The sequence below is a fragment of the Chrysemys picta genome, chromosome 2 (genome assembly GCF_011386835.1).
Source record: "Chrysemys picta bellii isolate R12L10 chromosome 2, ASM1138683v2, whole genome shotgun sequence".
Classification (NCBI taxonomy): Eukaryota; Metazoa; Chordata; order Testudines; family Emydidae; genus Chrysemys; species Chrysemys picta.
In genome coordinates, this window is record NC_088792.1 from 32265979 (window position 1) to 32286852 (window position 20874).

The 20874-nt window shown below is 43.9% G+C and overlaps 1 long non-coding RNA gene across 2 annotated transcripts in view; it reads right to left on the reverse strand.

The window, feature by feature from the left end:
* Positions 1 to 12407: 12407 nt before the first annotated feature.
* The window catches only part of LOC122174513 (uncharacterized), a 32241-nt gene continuing 23774 nt past the window's right edge, over positions 12408 to 20874 (reverse strand). For both annotated transcript variants that reach the window (XR_010599107.1, XR_006176459.2), the window contains exon 3: positions 12408 to 20783. This is a non-coding gene — a long non-coding RNA (uncharacterized LOC122174513). The remainder of the gene's footprint in view (positions 20784 to 20874) is intronic.

Consider the following 20874-nt stretch of genomic DNA (forward strand, 5'->3'; position numbering starts at 1 on the left):
TATGGAACTTCAGTTTGGGGGGACCTGAATTGCCCCCATGCTATCAGCTTTTACATTTTCTTAAACCAGGCGTGGGCAAACTTTCTGGCCCGAAGGCCACATTGGGGTTGCGCAACTGTATGGAGGGCCGGGTAGGGAAGGCTGTACCTCCCCAAACAGTCTGGCCCCCTCCCCTTCCCACTTCCTGCCCCCTGACTGCCCCCCTCAGAACCCCTGATCCATCCAACCCCCCTGCTCTGTGTCCCCTGACCGCCCCCTCCCGGGACCCCCGCCTCATATCCAACCCCCCTGCTCCCTGTCCCCTGACTGCCCCAACCCCAATCCACACCCCCGCCCCCTGACAGCCTCCCTGGGACTCCCATCCACATCCAACCACCCTCTGCTCCTCGTCCCCTGACTACCCCCTCCTGGGACCCCCCGCCCCTAACTGCCCCCCCCCCGGGATCCCACCACCTTATCCAACCCCCCCTGTCCCCTGACTGCCTTCTCGACCCCTATCTACATCCCTGCCCCCTGACAGGACTCCCACTCCCAACCCTCCCTGTTCCCCATCCCCTGACCGCCCCCCCAGAACCTCTGCTCCCTCCTCCCTGACTGCCCTCCAGAACACCCTGCTCCCTTATCAACCCCCCCCCTCCGCTCCCTTACCAGCAGCAGGAGCTTGCAGCCGCGACACCCAGCCAGAGCCAGCTGTGCTGCCCAGCGGGAGCGGCAGGCCAGAGTGCGGCCCACACGGCAGCGTGGCTGCGGGGGAGTGGGGACGGGGGGGAGGGGACGGGGACTAGGCTCCCAGCCAGGAGCTTAGGGGCCAGGCAGGACAGTCCCACGGGCCATAGTTTGCCCACATAGTTTGTCTGTTCTTAAACAGTTAAGAAGACGAAACATAAGAATGTCCATACTGGGTCAGACCAATGGTCCCTCTAGCCCAGTATTCTATCTTCGGACTGTGGCCAATGCCAGGTGCTTCAGAGGGAATGAACAGAACAGGTAATCATCAAGTGATCCATCCCCTGTCGCCCATTCCCAGCTTCTGGCAAACAGAGGCTAGGGACACCATCCCTGCCCATCCTGGCTAATGGCCACTGATGGACCTATCCTCCATGAATTTATTTAGTTCTTTTTTGAACCCTGTTATAGTCTTGACTTTCACAACATCCTCTGGTAAAGAGTTCCACTACTTGACTGTGTATTATGTGAAGAAATACTTGTTTTTGTTCATTTTAAACCTGCTGCCTATTAATTTCATTTGGTGACCCCTAGTTCTGATGTTATGAGAAGGAGTAAATAACACTTCCTTATTTTTATAGCCCTCTATCATATCCCCCCTTTAGTCATCTCTTTTCCAGGCTTAAAACTCCAATCTTATTAATCTCTCCTCTAAGCTAAGCCATAAGTAGACTGAGGTTGCTCAGTTGGGAGAAGGAGAGATGAGACTGCTGTGCAGTGCAGTAGACAGGTCTCTCTAGCAGAGAGCAACCCAAATCTAGGGTTTAACAGGAGGATAAAGGGGAACGAAAGTACACTAGAGAGGCAGGGTACGCTCCTAGAGGAGAAGCCCTGAGATGGAATGTATGGCAGGCCCAGATACACTCGCAGAGGAAGAGCCAGTGGGACCATTGAATAGCAGGACATGGCTCTGGAGCCTGATGATTAGACATCTCCTGCTGACAACCCAGGAGTTGCCTCAGCAGTCAGAATGGCTTCAACTATAAAGGTATCATTTTTCTCAGTAGAAAAGACCTCTAACCCAGTCTTTGATATAGTGGAGTCCCCTCCTAACAGCAAGATCACCCTCCCAGTATTAGCAGGGCTCTTAAACAACCTGCCAAATCTGTTTAGACAAACACTGCCTATACCCAGCCATGTCAAAGCAGCTCCAAAGTACTAGTAATAGTGGAGGCATTAGAGCTTCTCAAAATATTGTCGGATTTTTTTTTTAACATGGCAAAACAATGGATTTTTCACTAGCCTTGTTCCCAGAAATAGCTGAACCATTTTTGCTAAAGTTTTCCAAAACATTTCAATCTGAGACAGACATATAGCATGGAAAATTTCAGCTCACGTGGTTACAGCTTGCCAAAGTAACAGAATCTTATAGTGGGAAGTGGCATTGTAGGATATCTATATTTAGAGAAAAGGAGATACACACCATGGCTTCTGATAATCCCAGGTCCCTGGCAAAGTAGCTGTGCTACCACTAACCTTTACACAACTTGGCCCAGATCCTCAACTCTGGCTGAGTGCTGCAAGCCCCCACTACAGGTTAGATCTTGTGGGCTGTTCTAATTTACATCTAGCTGACAATGGCTTCAAGGGGCCATTTGAGCAGTCAGAGATTGCTGGAGTTTAGGTATACTGCTGCCCATAACCTTTTCCCATGGACACATCTGTCCCCTCACATTGGGACCCATGAAAGAAGTAGTATAGGAACCACTATGGCACCTTTATGTCACCCAGAGATTCCCCCAGGCAGGGGCAATTGGCCATTAGCTAGCTAGGTCAGCTTTACAGCTGCTTAGCAGTACAAAGCAGCCAGATCAGACTGGAGGATCTGGGGCATTATCTCCAAAGCACTGGTAATGTCAGAATCCTCATGAAGCATCCCTGAACTAGGGACTCTGCCTATTGCTGAAAAGGGAAGGGTAGATTGTAATTCAGTGCTCAATGGCTAGGCAATTTTTTTTTTCATTTTAAATATTCTTATTTTATACCCTCCAAAGTGTCATGGGGCTGTTGTTCCAGGCAAGTCAGTACATAGATCAATAGTAGGAGAACTGAAAAGTGTTCTGGCTTTAGGGACGTTTCGCCAGAATTCTGATAATAATCAGAACTTTTACTATACAATATTCTGATTAAAAAATAAACTAAACAAACAGGAATGTAATATAAAAGTTGAAATCAACCAATGAAAATTCTCAAGAAATTCTCCAAGCATGAACTTTGTTTTGATTCTTTCTAATTTTAAGCCTAACACGGTATCATCTTTACCTCTTGCAGTAAATTGGCTCTGATTCTGCATTTTGCTTTTGTCCACCAACTTTCAGATTTCACCAGCTTCCACTGGGAGATTCCAATATTTCATGATCACAAACTATTTTTCACATTGATGAGAGCCCTAGTGTAGAAAAGGCTCTGACATTTTTACTACCATATCAGCTAACTAGGCTAAGAAGCAGGTTTGATTGGTAAACTACTGGTAAAAATGTCGCAAGGCAGCTGAATGATGTCTACATTAGGGTTCCCAGCAGTTTTAACATTGCAGCTGAACTGATGGGATTTTTAAAAATTTCCTAATATGAATGATGTTTCAGTGGAAAAGACTTCTCTTTCACTCTTTTGCCAACACAAAAAATGATCTTCTCTCTTGTCCAGAAATAGTGTCAGCAGAGGTACAGGGATAAATAGCATTGTGGCAAATAAGATCTTCTGACTTGTCATCTAATAATGGACTAATAATAATACTTTACACTTATGTAATCCTTCTAGAAGGCATTAACAAAAGGCCTTTCGATATTGACCTTTTAGATCATATCATTGAGAATGTCCATGATGTATAAAAATGAGACATTTAGGTCATTGTGTGGTTTTTCATACAGTACAGTTTAATCAAGACTATCTAATTGTATATACTGTATGGCTTCATTCCATGCTGCTGCTCTGTTTCTGCCAAAAATTACTGGGGTACTAAATACAAAATGCTGGTTCTTAAGCTTCCTGGGTCCCACAATAGTCTAACTAAAAATCCCTCTTCCTCTCAATTGTTCTGATTTCGTTCATATTTGTGATGTCCTACTTCTGCTTGTTCTTCGGTCACCAATGAAGTTCTTCTAGGAAAAACCAGACAGACAAGACTTGTATTTCTGTTGTTGAAGAATCACAAACAGAACTACCTCTCACTATATTTTTAATGAAAAACCTTTCTTTATATATCATAAATTAGCAAATAAGAGCATAGACCTACTGTTTTGTTTCCCTCTGCAGGCCACTTTGGATGTCAGTCACTCCAGTGTATTAGGTTATGCCATGTAACAGGACAGTTTATTACAACTTTATTTTATGTGGGAAATATTTGGGGGTACCTCATCAATCCCTTTTTCTGTCTTACATATAGAAATGGAAATATTTCTGGATTTTTTTTTAATAACTCTTAGACCAGAGTATAATGTGTAGTTGCAGAGCCAAGATCCTCATTGGAAGCCCATTTAAGTCACTGGAAAGACTCCAATTGATTTTAGTGGGCTTTGGATAGGACCCCAGATGCAGCTGCCCTCTTCCTTTTCACTCCAAAACAAAGACAAACCTGATCAGCTGTGAGCTTTTATTTCTGGTGAACCTAACATTAAAAGCAATTTGTGACCAGTTCAAACAAATATGCTTGTGTTGATGAATTTTACTTTAAACAGTTATGTGGCTACATTTGCAAATTATTTGTGCCCCTCTAGTTCTTGGAAGTTGCCTGTATTCTGTGGGTATTGCAAAGCTTTGACATCTGCCTTGCAGAATATGGTAGAGTTAATAACATTTACTTTTGCAGTTGATTTACAAAGTGCTAAAATAAGCCCTTCCACATAATAAACAGAAAAATAAGAAACTAAAACTAGAATCAAAATAAGATGTTTATGACGTAGAAGTTTAATTATTTTTCAGTTTATTGTACAGTATTTGAAATGGCAGACTTAAAAATATCCCTGTAAAACAACTAACCAGGTCAGATTGCAACATACAAGAGAAATCATTTAAAATAGCTGTCAGTAAGGAAAAATTAGAATATATACTGTCCTTACAGATTGTAGAATTAAAATTAGAGTTTTCTGCTGCCTTCTTAGCACAAACTAGATATGAGATGCCTACCTATTGAATGTCACCATACAGTTTAAGAAATAAAAAAGTACTATTGCATTGCTTTCTCCATCTGTTCTGTAACCTTTGATAGTGAGCTTCTAAAATGTTCAAAGCAGACTAAACAAGCTACAGTCAAAACAATAAGGTTGTTTTTCATGCATTTTTAAAATGTAGGTGTTTTAATTGTATTATTTGAGTTTGTTTACTAGTTAGAAAACAGGTTCACAATGTGGGAATCTATCTTTTTTCATTTGAATCAATAAACAAAGAAGTCATGAGAAAGGGACCTTTTCCCTTCAGGGAGTCTTTTCTTGTTAATGTTTACTCAGGTTGTTAGTGGTTATACTTGTCTCTTTTCCTCTTCTGCTTACATCTTACTCTCTCAGTTTTCACTCTTGTTTCCAAGTTTGTTTGTACATACCTGCTGTGTCATTATGCGTTGTATTTTTTGTTCTGAATTGTGAAAGTAAGCTTTTTAATGAGACTGATAATTTTTATTGATCTAAGCATCCTTTTAAGACTACAAGAATTTCAACCATCAGTTCCACTGAAGGCTAAAAGAGAAAACTACTTATGATTATAAATAATGTATGCTGCACTTGTAAATAAATTAGGAAAACCTATTTGAAATTTAATTTAAAGGCATACTTTCAATTTGAAAATCAAATTTGTCTGAAAAATTCCTATTATACTTACAAGTAATACTTAACTTTAATAACATTTAAAGAAGTTAGTAAAAAACTGTGTCTCTTTTTTCACTTTGCTGTATGTGTATGACACTGCACACTTGTGTACAGTCAGTTTTACAGTCTCCCCTTTACATCTAGTTAGGCTGTGATCCCGCAAAGGATTACACATGCTTTTTACTTCTCTGCATGTTGTAAGTGCACATGTTAACTCTTTGCTGGTTTGAGGCCTTGGTCAATTTTTCCTTTCCTAAAAAGACCATTATAAACATCATCAGAGAAACAGGAAAAAAATCTAACAATTTTAAAGGAAGCTTTTTAAACACCAATTTCAAGTCATAGTATTTAAAGTGTGCTCTAACAGAGACTGGAATATTTTGAAATTAACCCATTTAAAAAAAATTCAAGGTGATAGTGTCCTGTTTGGAGTGTGTTCAAATGCACTGATTTGCCTTTAAAAACAAAAAACAGAAAACTTTTCTAGGGGAACGTGTCTTCAAAATCTCCAATACAGCCATATCCTGCAAGGTGCTGAGTGCCCTCAACTCCCGTTGATTTTACTGAGAGTCAGTGGTGCTTAGCTCCTTGTAGAAACTAGCCCATAACCTGTATTATCCTCTTGCCTCTATTCTAAATTGTTCCTATGTGTCAGTTTTACCTACTCACATTCAGAAATGCTTCCACTGGAATTAAACAAAGAAGTGGAATTCCACTAGAATCAAATAAAGAAGTTAGTTAAAACAAATACCATTATGATTATGTCATACTTCAAATTATACAGAAATGATCTATCTTTAAATCATTTTAGTAGGACAACACCAAATAACTATCACAAAACAAATGTAGAACACTTGAATTGTGCCTTGAAAGTTGAAAGGTCACATACTGTATGTTACATATTGCCATATGAAAGTGATTGGGGGAACTTTGAGGAAAGGGAATTGAACACTTAGTAGAGCTCACTCCAAAGAGCAACCCACTTCAAAAAGAGAATATTATAAAACTCAAGGCCTTGAGCTAAAAGCTATAAGAAAAAAATCTGCACAGACTCTGCACAGGCTCTCTGGCACACACACTGAACCTCCAAGAGGGTACAGTCCAGACAGCAACCTCTGAGATTGTGATAAAGCAAGCCCAAATGTACAGCACTGCACTAGAACACTATACATGGATACAAGAGCCTTATAGCTCTTAAAAGCTTATTCCTCCAGGCACAACATATTTCCAAGTTAGATGCAGCACTGTAGAATTTTTCCCCATATGCTCTTCAAAACCCTATTAAATAAAAACCATCCGACGAAGTAGCAGCCAATCCTGCCTCCTGATATGTACGCACAACAGGCTTCCCAGAAATTCCTTTTTGTAAATGGAACATGCCTGTTTTGCACTGTTCAGGATGTGGAAATCTGCTGAGCTCTGAATGATATAATCAAATCCAAATTGTAAAGTCACAATCAAAGGACAATTACTGTCAATTTCTTCTCATTTTACATATATCAATCAAATGCCATTTTCTCTTCAGCCTGGGAATCCATTTTACAGGGACATCCAGTGGCAGCTTAGATCAGTGGTTCTCAACCCGGGGGTACGTGTACCTTTGGGGGTACTCAGAGGTCTTCCAGGGATATGTCAACTCATCTACATATTTGCCTAGTTTGACAACAGGCTACATAAAAAGCACTAGCGAAGTCAGTACAAATTAAAATTTCCTACAGACAATGACTTGTTTATACTGATCTATATACTATACACTGAAATGTGAGGACAATATTTATATTCCAGTTGATTTATTTTATAATTATATGGTAAAAATGAGAACGTCAGCAATTTTTCAGTAACAGCGTGCTGTGATGTATTTTTATGTCTGATTTTGTAAGCAAGTAGGTTAAATGAGGTGAAATTTCGGGGTATGCAAGACAAATCAGACTCCTGGAAAGGTTGAGAGCCACTGGCTTAGATGACTGACCACCACTTTCACTCCTTGTCACCAGATAAAGAAGTGCCAGAGAGAGTTTTCCTTTTTTCCAGGAGAACTGCAGTATAGTAAAACTATAATCCAGCTTGTGACTGTCCTCTCCACAGGTACTCAAGGCAGAAGCAAGGACACAAAAAGCCCCACCCTGGCTAGATGTCACAATACCTTATGAGGAGTGTGGCCATTAGGATGCTGTTACTCCTGGGAGAGATGAAGTCATGCTAAAAATCATGATATTAGCTTAAAATTAATGAGATTTACAATAAATAAATATTGGATTCTTTTGATTGACTTCTGGTTTTCAAGTCTCTAGGGTGCATTTGGATCATATTTTCAATTTACAATTGTGAGGGCTAGAAACTTCCTTTTTTTAAAAATGAAAGTTGAGATTCTCACCTAATCACTTGCTCTCAGGAGCAGGGGCTTTAAGGAAAGCACCAAACGATGGAAGACTCTCAATAAAATCATGAGAGTTGGCAGTCCTGAGTCTCCTTTGAGCAGGGGCATCCCCTCTCTTGGGATGCACCTGTGCAATCCACAGACACCTGGAAAGCTCTGGTCATTGTGTGGGTCACCAGAAGACAGTCTAAAAATTTAGAAAGTACCACCTCATTTCCTCCATGCAATTGACTAAAATGATACTGAGCTAAGACATGTCCAGTCTGTTTTCAAATGTGCATACATTCTTGGTGTGTGTTGTGAAAGGCATGGATAGTTTTGTGTAGACCAACAAATGCAGCTTAATAATATCTGTAATTATGGGATAGAAATAAGTTTTATGACCCTCCTGCAGCAGGGGCACTTGGTAGGAGAGCCCAGGCCATCCCACTCCACCGGGCTCCCACCCAGAGTCCTATGAGAGTCAACAGTATCTGGCACTCTGAGTGCCCTCAGAGTTACTCTCCCTGGGTCACTTCCTACCATTGGTCTCTCCCCCCAGCTCCAAGTCCAATATAAGGTAATAAAAGCAAAAGAAATGACAACCAAACCTTCAGCCCCAACTGGACTCAGCATGCAGTTCTATTCCCCACAAGGAGGCTTCTTTAGCACCCTTGTCCAGGAGCCCTCAGGATAGGTCTGTCTTCTTCCCCTTCTGAGCTGAGTGGCTCCCTTTTAAAGCAACAGAGGGTCCTGTGGCACCTTTGAGACTAACAGAAGTACTGGGAGCATAAGCTTTCGTGGGTAAGAACCTCACTTCTTCAGATGCAAGTAATGGAAATCTCCAGAGGCAGGTATATATCAGTGTGGAGATAACGAGGTTAGTTCAATCAGGGAGGGTGAGCAGTTGAGGTGTGAACACCAAGGGAGGAGAAACTGTTTCTATAGTTGGATAGCCATTCACAGTCTTTGTTTAATCCTGATCTGATGGTGTCAAATTTGCAAATGAACTGGAGCTCAGCAGTTTCTCTTTGGAGTCTGGTCCTGAAGTTTTTTTGCTGTAAGATGGCTACCTTTACATCTGCTATTGTGTGGCCAGGGAGGTTGAAGTGTTCTCCTACAGGTTTTTGTATATTGCCATTCCTGATATCTGACTTGTGTCCATTTATCCTCTTGCGTAGTGACGGTCCAATTTGGCCAATGTACATAGCAGAGGGGCATTGCTGGCATATGATGGCATATATAACATTGGTGGATGTGCAGGTGAATGAGCCGGTGATGTTGTAGCTGATCTGGTTAGGTCCAGTGATGGTGTTGCTGGTGTAGATATGTGGGCAGAGTTGGCATCGAGGTTTGTTGCATGGGTTGGTTCCTGAGTTAGAGTTGTTATGGTGCGGTGCGTGGAAACTGCACCATCTACTCAGGACACTCCCTACACTAACACAGGAACAAATCAACATACCCTTAGAGCCCCGACCGGGGTTATTCTATCTACTACCTAAGATCCACAAACCTGGAAATCCTGGACGCCCCATCATCTCGGGCATTGGCACTGGCACTCTCACTGAAGGACTATCTGGATATGTGGACTCCCTACTCAGACCCTACGCCACCAGCACTCCCAGCTATCTCCGTGACACCACAGATTTCCTACAATGCATTGGTGACCTCCCAGAAAACACCATCCTAGCCACCATGGATGTAGAGGCTCTCTACACAAACATCCCACATACAGATGGAATACAAGCTGTCAGGAACAGTATCCCTGATGATGACACAGCACAACTTATTGCTGAGCTCTGTGACTTTATCCTCACGCACAATTATTTCAAATTTGGTGACAACATATACCTCCAGACCAGTGGCACCGCTATGGGCACCCGCATGGCCCCACAATATGCCAACATTTTTATGGCTGACCTGGAACAACGCTTCCTCAGCTCTCGTCCACTCATGCCCCTTCTCTACCTACGCTATATTGATGACATCTTCATCATCTGGACCCATGGGAAGGAGACCCTGGAAGAATTCCACCATGCTTTCAACAGCTTCCACCCCACCATCAACCTCAGCCTGGACCAATCTACACGGGAGGTCCACTTCCTGGACACCACCGTACAAATAAGCGATGGCCACATTAACACCACCCTATACCGAAAACCCACCGACCGCTACGCCTACCTTCATGCTTCCAGCTTCCACCCCGGTCACACCACACGATCCATCGTCTACAGCCAAGCACTGAGGTACAATCGCATCTGCTCCAACCCCTCAGACAGAGACCAACACCTACAAGATCTTCACCAAGCATTCTCAAAACTACGATACCCACACAAGGAAATAAAGAAACAAATCAACAGAGCCAGACGTGTACCCAGAAGCCTCCTGCTACAAGACAGGCCCAGAAGAGAAACCAACAGAACTCCACTGGCCATCACCTACAGTCCTCAGCTTAAACCTCTCCAACACATCATCAGTGATCTACAACCCATCCTGGACAATGATCCCTCACTTTCACAGACCTTGGGAGGCAGGCCAGTCCTCGCCCACAGACAACCTGCCAACCTTAAGCATATTCTCCCCAGCAACCACGCACCGCACCATAACAACTCTAACTCAGGAACCAACCCATGCAACAAACCTCGATGCCAACTCTGCCCACATATCTACACCAGCAACACCATCACTGGACCTAACCAGATCAGCTACAACATCACCGGCTCATTCACCTGCACATCCACCAATGTTATATATGCCATCATATGCCAGCAATGCCCTTCTGCTATGTACATTGGCCAAACTGGACAGTCACTACGCAAGAGGATAAATGGACACAAGTCAGATATCAGGAATGGCAATATACAAAAACCTGTAGGAGAACACTTCAACCTCCCTGGCCACACAATAGCAGATGTAAAGGTAGCCATCTTACAGCAAAAAAACTTCAGGACCAGACTCCAAAGAGAAACTGCTGAGCTCCAGTTCATTTGCAAATTTGACACCATCAGATCAGGATTAAACAAAGACTGTGAATGGCTATCCAACTATAGAAACAGTTTCTCCTCCCTTGGTGTTCACACCTCAACTGCTCACCCTCCCTGATTGAACTAACCTCGTTATCTCCACACTGATATATACCTGCCTCTGGAGATTTCCATTACTTGCATCTGAAGAAGTGAGGTTCTTACCCACGAAAGCTTATGCTCCCAGTACTTCTGTTAGTCTCAAAGGTGCCACAGGACCCTCTGTTGCTTTTTACAGATTCAGACTAAACACGGCTACCCCTCTGATCACTTTTAAAGCTTCCTCTCCAGCTGGAGAATGCTCTGAAGGCTGAGGAGAAGGGGACAGGGCTACCCGGGCCCAGTATTGTCCTTTATCCTCTTTGGGTCCCATGTAGGGTTGCCAGGCATCTGGTTTTCAACTTTGGGGGTGACCATTAAAAGTCCGGTCGGTGGCACAGCAAGGGCCCGAGGCTAAGGCAGGCTCCCTGCCTACCCTGGGTCCACATGGCTCCTGGAAGCGGCTGCCAAGTCCCTGCCACCCCTAGGCGCATGGGCGGCTAGGGAGGCTCCACATGCTGCTGCCGCCCGAGTGACGGCTCCACAGCACCCATTGGCTGGGAACTGCAACTAATGGGAGCGATGGGGGTGGCACCTGGGGGTGCGACAGCAGCGCATGTAGCCTCCCTGGCCACGCATTCGCCTAGGGGCTGCAGGGACCTGGCTGCCTCTTCCTGGGAGCCGTGGTAAGCGCTGCTGGGACCCCGCATCCCAGTCCCCCTCCCGCACTCCAACCCCCTGCCCCAGCCTGGAATCCCCTCCCACACCCAAACTCCCTCCCAGAGCCTGCATCCCCTCCTGTACCCCAAACCCCTCATCCCTGGCCCCACCCCATAGCCCACACCCCTAGTCAGAGCCCTCACCCTCCTCCTGCACCCCAGCCCGGTGAAAGTAAGTGAGGGTAGGGACAGCGAGCGACGGAGGGAGGGGATATGGAGCGAGCGAGGGGAAGGGGCCTCGGAGAAGGGGCGTGGCAGGGGTGGGGCCTCTGGGAAGGGGCGGGGCAGGGATGTTTGGTTTTGTGCAATTAGAAAGTTGGCAACCTTACCCCTAGGTGGGATTTGTAAACCCCACCACACAGCCAAAACTTAAAACTGTCTTTTCTGTGCTATAACTGACTGTTTATAACATTGTATAAGAAATTCAAGTTAGGAATATATGTTTTAAGTGACAATTTGTAATTAAATAGAGATCAGGGGTTGGTGTTAATAGCTTTCAATTGTATATCTGCTTTTTTTGACTTCTGATTGCTCATGCAACCTTAACATTGCATAAATGGTGATATGTTTTACATGAAAAAAGAAGAACAGGAGTACTTGTGGCACCTTAGAGACTAACAAATTTATTAGTACATGATTGTAAATATTTCTGCTCTTCTATCAGAGTGAATATTATTTTATATGTCCTTTGATTGGCAATCACTTAAAAAAGGCCTACACTAGAAACTATTGCTGGTATAGTCAGTTAGGGGTGTGAATTTTTTTTTTTTTTTTTTTTGCAACTGGTACAAATCCTAGTGTAGATATAGTTTTACGAGCATAAAGTTATTTTGCTGGTGTACCTTATTTGGCTTGGGGAACTCATACAAGCTATCCCTGCAGGAGCACTTTTTTGCAGATAGAAGCTGTGTCTACCTTAGGAGACTTTGCCATTATAGTTGTAACAGTATAGCTATATCAGCAACCCTTTTCTAGTTAGACTAGTATGTTCTAGATTCTTCCATCCTTATTTCCCTTCAGTAATACCCTGCTCAAGTTTAATCAGTGGGTCAACTTGAGGTGAAAAGTATTGCCCAATATGGGTAAGAGTAGCAGAATCTGACCCTATACATTTAATAATATTTGGTGGCCACGATCAGCAGTTCAGTTTCCTTGGCAGAAGTTTCTCCCCTTGGCTAAAGAAGAGCCTATGTGTTTCCTTGTGTTCTCCCGATTATATGGAGACAGAACAGCAGCAGAGAACAGCTGCAAAACAGGCAGCAAATCCAGAAAAAGCTGAAAATTTATTTTAAGCAGCTGTGTTAGGAATGGCAGACAAGTTTGACAAGGCTCTTCTCTTTGGGGTTTGTAGCTTTTTTACATGATGAGAAAAAAAGTTATTTTCCCTCCTTTTGGATTTGGTTACTCAATGCACTTAGCTTAATTTGCAGCCTCTGGACTATTTAGGAGATTCACTGATTCTGGAATATGCACGTAATGAAAAAGGATCAGTATAAGACCCTCTTTCAGAACATTTTTTATAGTAAAATTTCAGGACATAAACATATAAATTAATATAGATCTATGTGGGGTGGCCAGGTGCCCAGTGTTCAACTGAAAAGTCTGGTTGACAGTGTCTGGTCAGATATACTGACTGGATACCCAAAGACCGATTACTGCGGGTTGGGTAGGTAGGGAGGCACTGGGTCATCACCCATGCCAGCCTCTACTCAGCTAGGACCGCCTCTTATCTGCGTTGGGCAGTTGCAGCTCCCAGCCCCGACTCTGCAGGCAAGTCCCTCCTGACCTAGGTGGGCGGGGGAGAGGGGAAGAGGAGCGAACAGGGGGCGGGGCTTCAGGGGAAGGGCGGGGCAGGGCCTTGGGGGCAGAGGCGGGACCGTGGGGAAAAGAGGCGTGGCAGAAAAGGGCCTCGGGAAGAAGAGGTGAGACAGGGGAAGTTCCGCCACTCTTGCTGGAGTGTCCAGTTTTAAAATATTACAAAACTATCAACCTTAGATCTGTGGATGGTGTCAGACTCTATTGATATCTTATATAAAAAAGATAGTATTGTCATTTTTATGTTAGATAGTTAGAATTCAGTTATTTGAAGTCCAAAGGAGGACTTTTTTTTCTTTAGCATTTTAAAAGTATAGTCAGTTGGCTTCTTCTGGAGAGGCCTGTTCTTTCGTTAACATTCTTAACTGATACAGTCAGCATTTATTTACTGAAGTGATCTGCCTGCCTCCCCATGAGATTCCTGAATGGTCCCACACAACTCCATTTGTTCTGCCATACCTCAAAAAAAGTCTCAGATTCAAATATTATTTTTACAAAATGGATGCAGTGAAACAGGAAAATTAATTCCATCTTAGGTCCTATTCACATCCAACTTTGAAGTCCTGGCTGATGTTAACAGAACGATAAAAGAGTCAGAAAACTTAGTTACATGATCCTTATATAAATCTCACTGCAGCCTACCTATTTTATCTATGTTTACCTATTTTAAGTATCAGTACTGTTCCCTGGGAATTTGTTATGAAGTAAAAGCCTAAACAGAAAACTCTTCCCAGACCAGTAAGAAATATTTAAACACTTCAGGCATTCAGTCTGTGATTCAGAGATTTATTTATAAAACTGTTGATTTTGGGACACCAAACCATTGCATTTAAACTGCAGAAGTGAGTCATATTTGTGGGAGGTAATTACTACCAGAAAGTACAACTAACTTTTTCTGTAAAATGTCCACTTATGATCTGCATGTACTAAAAATAACTTGCTTTGTTAAATTTTCAGTAAAAGTTAGCTTTACAGAGTCATGTGGCTTTATTCATATAGTTTATGTGCATGACACATGATAAAATCAATTATACATATTTATAGATCTATACTTGGAAAAGTATTTGTGTTTTATATAGAGGAGGCTACCCAGATAATTGACACAGCTTATATGTACTTCAAGGAGTTCTAATGACATTGTTGTAACCATAAGAGCAAGGCCACTTGTGATGTCAACAATGACCACAGCTAACATTTACAAAGGTAGTATTTGTTCATCATAAAATTCCCTGGGTTGCTTGCACCATCAAAATGTAGAACCAAAATTCTGTCTTTGGCAAAATATGGTGACATAGCCAGCAAAAATTTTCCTCTTCAGCTAGTGGACTGAGAAGCCAAGGGAGCTGCAGATATCCAGCACCTGCAGAGGCTACTTGCACTCCTGAGATGGCACTTTCCTCATTATCCTTTGGTCATGACTGAGGAATGCAAATTTATTTAGCTATGGTCACACATCATAACTCCCTACCAGGAGAGCAATCAGATGCCATGCTACCCATCCCAATGGCCATATATTGCAATAAGGGTCACAAGAATAATGTCATCCCTCCTCATGCACTAATATATGGGGCAGCTTTTCCAATGTTAGATAGGAAGAAATTCAAAATGGGCCACAGCCCAAAGCACCTCTTCCCTTGCTAGTGGCTCAGAAATTGAGTTGTCAGCCCAGAAGCTGGTGTCCAGTTCTTAAGACTGTGATCACCTTTCCCATAAAAGCTTGAAATTATGAGGCGAGCTCTTCCTCTCAGAAGTGTGTGAGTATTCCTCTCCGCACTGCCAGCAGCAGAGTCACTGGGAAATAGTTTATTTCCTGCCGTACTCCTCCCTGCCATCCAGGGCCAGCCTTGGGCGCAGGTGATCAGGGCAGCCAACTTCTGGGAGTACCAAATAAGGTTTTGAGGGCACTAAAAAAGTTTTCCATTCTAGTAAACCAAAACACCTAGGGCTGGGCCTGCTGCCATCTGATGGTGATCAGGTCTTTCTCCTGTTTTTCCTACCCCACCACGGAGAAATGCAAGTTGAACAAATTGAGGTCTAGGACAGTCGGAACTCACAAATTCGATAGTGTCAATGGGGGAACAGTCCAGCACAGGGTGAGTGGCATGTTGGAGACAGAGAGCTCAATTTGTCAGGAACTCAGCTGCCTTTGGGCTTGGCCACCTAGCAAACAAATGAGCTCGTCTGTGCCCAATAAACCCTCACTAAGTGACTGTGCTCCCTGATTGGTCAGAAGAGCCAACAGATCACCATTTAAGTGTTGTAGCAATAGCAGCACAGTGGCTGCTCAATGCATTCTGCAGCCGCAGCTCTGCCATACCTGTTTCCTGCCCGGCCCTTACTCCAACCCTTGCCTGCTCTGTTCCAGACCTAGTCCTTGCCTACCTCTGAACTGATTTCTGACTCCTGGCTCTGACCACTGGCTTGTCTCCTGACCAGGACTTCAGCTCTGCCCTTTGGTTCTGTTCTGGCTCCTGATTCCTGGCTCTGACCATTGGCTTGTCTCATGACCACGACTCTGGTTCTGCCCTCTGATTCTGCTTTGAGCACTAGGCCAGACTCCCCTCCAGAATGGTCACAGCAGGAGCTCAACCCACCTTCTCAGATGTTGTTGAGGTCCTGCGAAACTGCAGGCTAATGTTGCCTCACTATGGTTCTCCAAGTCCAATACAAATCCAGGCACTGTCTTTTGTCCCCCCAGCTCTCTTATCCATTGTCCCTGAGCCCAAGTTGCCCCTACTCTATAAGTTCAATGTGGATTATGCCAAGTTTTATGGGTTCCTTAACCAATGTTGTTTCCAGTTTGTGTCAGTGCCACAGTCATATTCCACAGATCAGTCCCAAGTGGGATTAATATTTAGCATTGTCACCAGAGAAGCCCTGAAGTGGGCGTTCCTGATCCTGGAAGGGTCCAGTTCTCTCCTTGAACACTTCAAGAGCTTTGTACAGACAGTGGTGGGCATCTTCAAGAATGTACCGCAGATGCTAGTCTCTATGCCATCTGGCAGGTTGCCAGGTCCAATGCCAAATATTCAGCAGAATTTTAATGGCTGGCCACAGACACCCACTGGAATGAGGCTGTGACCTATTTGAAGCCCCAATCTACCAAATCCTAAGAACCAGCAGTGCTTCCTTGGATTCAAGTTTTCATCTACAACAAGGCCTCCTTTTTCACAAGGATTGTCTCTACATTCCCAAGGGCAGCTCCTGGCTTCAGGTGCTATGGTTATGCCATGATTTGCCCAGCCAGTTTGCAATCTGGAACCTGATCGATATGTACTTCTGGTGGCAAACCCTACAAACTAGTATTTAAATCTATATTAGGTCTTGTGACCTCTGTGCCCATATGAAAAAACTGCGAGCCAAGCCTGTGAGCCTCCTTCAGCACCCTCACACACCTCCATGTCCTTTCTCCATCCTCTCAATGGACTTTACTGTTGAGTAACCATGCTCCCAAGGACACTCAGTTATCCTGACCTCCTAGCCAAGATGGCCCATTTTATTCCCTGCCACAGTGTTCCATCTGCCCATGGAACTGTGCAAGCCTTCCTTGAACATATCTTCTGCTACCATGCATCATTTTGGTTCGATACCCTCAGTTCATTTCTTGGTTCTGGCAGGAATTTCTCTGCCTTTCTTGGCACCAAGCCCCTCACCTCGATAGCCTACCATCCGCAGGCAATTGGCCAAACTGAAAGTAATTCAGATCCTGGAGCAGTACCTCTGCTGTTTCCTGGATTCCCATATGATGACTGGCTTCCATTGCTCTGTTTCGCTGAGTTCACATACAACTACTCAACACATGCTTCAACTCAACAGACCCCATTCTTCACAAATTTTGGTTTTCATCCCCAATTCCATCCAGATCTGCCCAAAGGCTCCACTGTTCCAGTGGCTACAGACTTAGTCGACTACCTCCAGCAAACACACCAGGGACTCAAGGAGCACTTACTTGCCACTAAAGAAACATATAAGCCGACTGAAGGTGACAAGCCATCCCTAACCTTGGAGTAGGGGATAGACTCTTGACTCAAAACCTGAGAATGGGCCATCTTTTGGCCACGCTTGTCCACTAATACCTGGGTCCTTTTCAGAATATTGAACAAATAAACTCCGTGACCTTAAAGTTTCAACTGCCAGAATCCCTCAAGATTCACCCTGACTTCTATGTTTCTCTCCTTAAACCGTTCATCAACAACCTCTTCCCTGACTGGGTAAACACTTCTCCACCCTCTTTAATTGTCCATGGACAGGAGGAATAAAAGTCCATCAGGTCCTCAACTCCAAAGGCTCTGGGGGAAGCTCCAGCATCTGACACACTGGAAGGGGTACAGGCAAGAAGAGAGGTCCTGGGCACCAGAAGAAAATGTTTACGCTCCCTATCTCCTATGGGAATGTCACCAAAGATATTCTCACAAGCCAGGACCAAGGGTCCCTAGGAGGAGCCCTTGGGGAGGGGGTATTGTCAGGAACTCAGCTGCCTCCAGGCTTATTCGCTTAGCAACCAAATGAGCTCAGCTCGTCTCTTGATTGCAACTCCAGCTTTGCTCTTTGGTTCTGTTCCAGCTCCTGACTCCAACCATTGGTTTGTCTCCTGACCATGACTGTGATTCTGCTCTGACCACTAGGTCAGACTCCTGCTCTGACCACTAAGTCACACTGCCTACACCTCAGTGTGTGACACAGATACACATGAGCTCTCCTTCTTGAGCAGCTCCTTGGCTATCCCAAGCTGAGTTGGAGAGATTGGGATTTACCTTTCCATAGCTTTCTGAGTTGTAGACACGCCCTGAGGACATCTTATTGTTGGCTGGGTTTGACCCTTAACTTTTAACTTCCCCTCTTTGGGCAACTCTACCCTACTCCACCCCTGGCTCTCTGTCAGCCAAGTACTTAGTTTATTTTTGTGGATTTTATTTCTCTTCTCTAGTGTCAGATTTTAAATTCTATCTGGCTGTGGTGAATCAGCTGCTCCTAGACAGATCTTTTTGTTTTCTCTTCACCACTTCACTGCATCTCACACTTAGCAATGGTTTGTTCCTATTATGTGTGCTCCCTCTGCTGATTGGATGCTATTTTGATACACCCAGTTAGGGAGAAGAACCAGTGGATGCAGGGGTGAAAGTAACATTAAGCACTTACTGGTATGGGGGCCAGCTCCGTCCCCGGAAAGGGCGGGGCCTCAGGCAGAAGGGGCAGGGCTGAGGATCAGCATCCCCCAGCCAGCCCATCCACACTGCCTGGCCCGCGCCACCCGGGGCTCCAGCGATGATTTAAAGGGCCCGGGACTCTGGCCGCTGCTGTGGTAGAGGCAGCAGTGGTTGGAGCCCCAGGCCCTGTTAAATCGCGGCCCCGGGACAGCTGCTCCTTTTGTCCCCTCCCCCCTGCCCTTCTGGTCAGCGGCCCAGGGGGCAAAGGGGGCAACGACGTTAAAGCGCTGCCATCAGCTGGGTACGGGACAGTACTGGCGGCCACTTTTTACTGGTATGCTGTACCGGTCCATACTGGCTTACTTTCACCCCTGAGTGAACGTCACCCAAATCTTTAGCAGTTTTTAGTGCAGTAGTTTGAAAGTTCAGAAAAGATAAGGAATATCACAAATCAACTTTGAAATTAACTTGGAAATATCTTTTCATTTATTTATAAAATGCAATTTTGAGTTGTATTATTAGTAGTGGCCATCTTGCTAGCAAAAAAATCTACTGAAGGGCCTTGTGTTGAATTCAGTGGCATAGGAAAATAGGAATTGTGATGTTGGATCAGATCAATAGGCCACCTAGTTCAGTATCTTCTCTTTGATAGTGATCAATCCTAGATGCTTCAGAGGATGACATAGAACCTCATAATAGAAAATTATGCAATAACATGCTTATGCGGATTTCTTCCTAATTTCAGGCAGTTAGTACTTGAAGCATGAGTCTTCATATGCCTTCTGATTTCTTTTATCCTATCTAATGTAACTTGAATATCCTTAATATTTATAGAAATGCCTAATCTTTTTTAAAACCCTACTAAAATCTATACCTCAGTAACATCTTGTGACAGTAAGTTCCCAAGCTTAATTATCATTAGATAATAAAAGTATTTCCTTTTATCATTTAAAATGGATGCCTTTTAATTCCATAGGGTGTCCCCTTGTTCTTGCATGATGATGAATCCTTTGTCTTTGCCTGTGCCCAGATCTCTTGCCCCAGCAGAAAGGTCAGATGCTTCACCCAGACTAGAAATCTCTTTATCTGATCGCTTGGTTGATAGCTTATTAAAAAGGGAATACTTCTATTTCTCAGTGAAAGTTGCTGCTGTGCTTGTGGAATCACAAAAATATTCCACCAGATAGTCACATGTCTGTAAATGGAAATGGTTAAAAGATTTGGTCTGGAGAACTTCGAGATGACTCCAGTCTCTTGTCCTTTTACAGCCATTTTAGAATTTTCTTTGTCTTTCACAGATTTAGGATCACCCTGGGATCCAACCAGATGATACTTTGCATGTACATGGGCAAAACAAAGCAGTTTGGTCTTTTGTCATACAAACAGTATATTAAGGGTTTGAATGTATATTCAAAGCTAAAACCCGGTGATCCAAGGGATTGAAAGCTTGGTTCTTACAAGGTTCATGGAGGCTCCTCTTGATGTTCTTGACTTCTACTTCTGTCATTGAAGGTTTTTTTCCCTTGTGACTAGAGCATCTCTCAGGAGCATTTCAGAACTGTGGGCTTTGTTGCAGATCCTCCTTATACACATTTTCACAAGGATGAAGTACTCTTAAGATCTCATCCCAGAATCTTGACTATAGAGGCCATGGATTTTCATTTAAATCAGACCTTTTTGACCAGTATTTTCTAAGCCTCCTGATTTTGCAATCCACCTTAATCTGTACACCTTGCATATTAAAAGGGCTCTCTGTTAATTCCTCAATAGGACAAAGCCTTTTAAAAAGGCCTCAAAATGGTTTGGGGCTTTTGGTGGAAGAGGTAAGGGCCAATCAGTTTTAGTCCAGAGGCGATCTGAATGGATCAAGACAGGATATGATCTTGATGAAGTAACTGTACCTTTGACTCAAACCTCTTCTACTATTGGGATTTGGGCGAAAGTGGCAGCTTCTGCAGCATTTGTTCACTGAGATCTGCTGGCTGCTACTTGGTGCTCAGATCATACATTTGCAAAGTATTATTTTGTCCATACCAAGTCCAGATCAGAATGGATGTTCCATTTGGAAGAGCAGTGTGTCAGTCACTTTTCACATGAGTCTTCCTCCTCAGTCCTCGTCTTGAGGATTGCCACTAGTTGCTAGTATATTCAGTGGGGATCTACAGAGGCAATGTCATGAAAGAATAAAAGAGGTTACTACTTAATTTGTTTTCCTAGGGCCTGACCCAAAGCCTATTGGAATCAATGGGT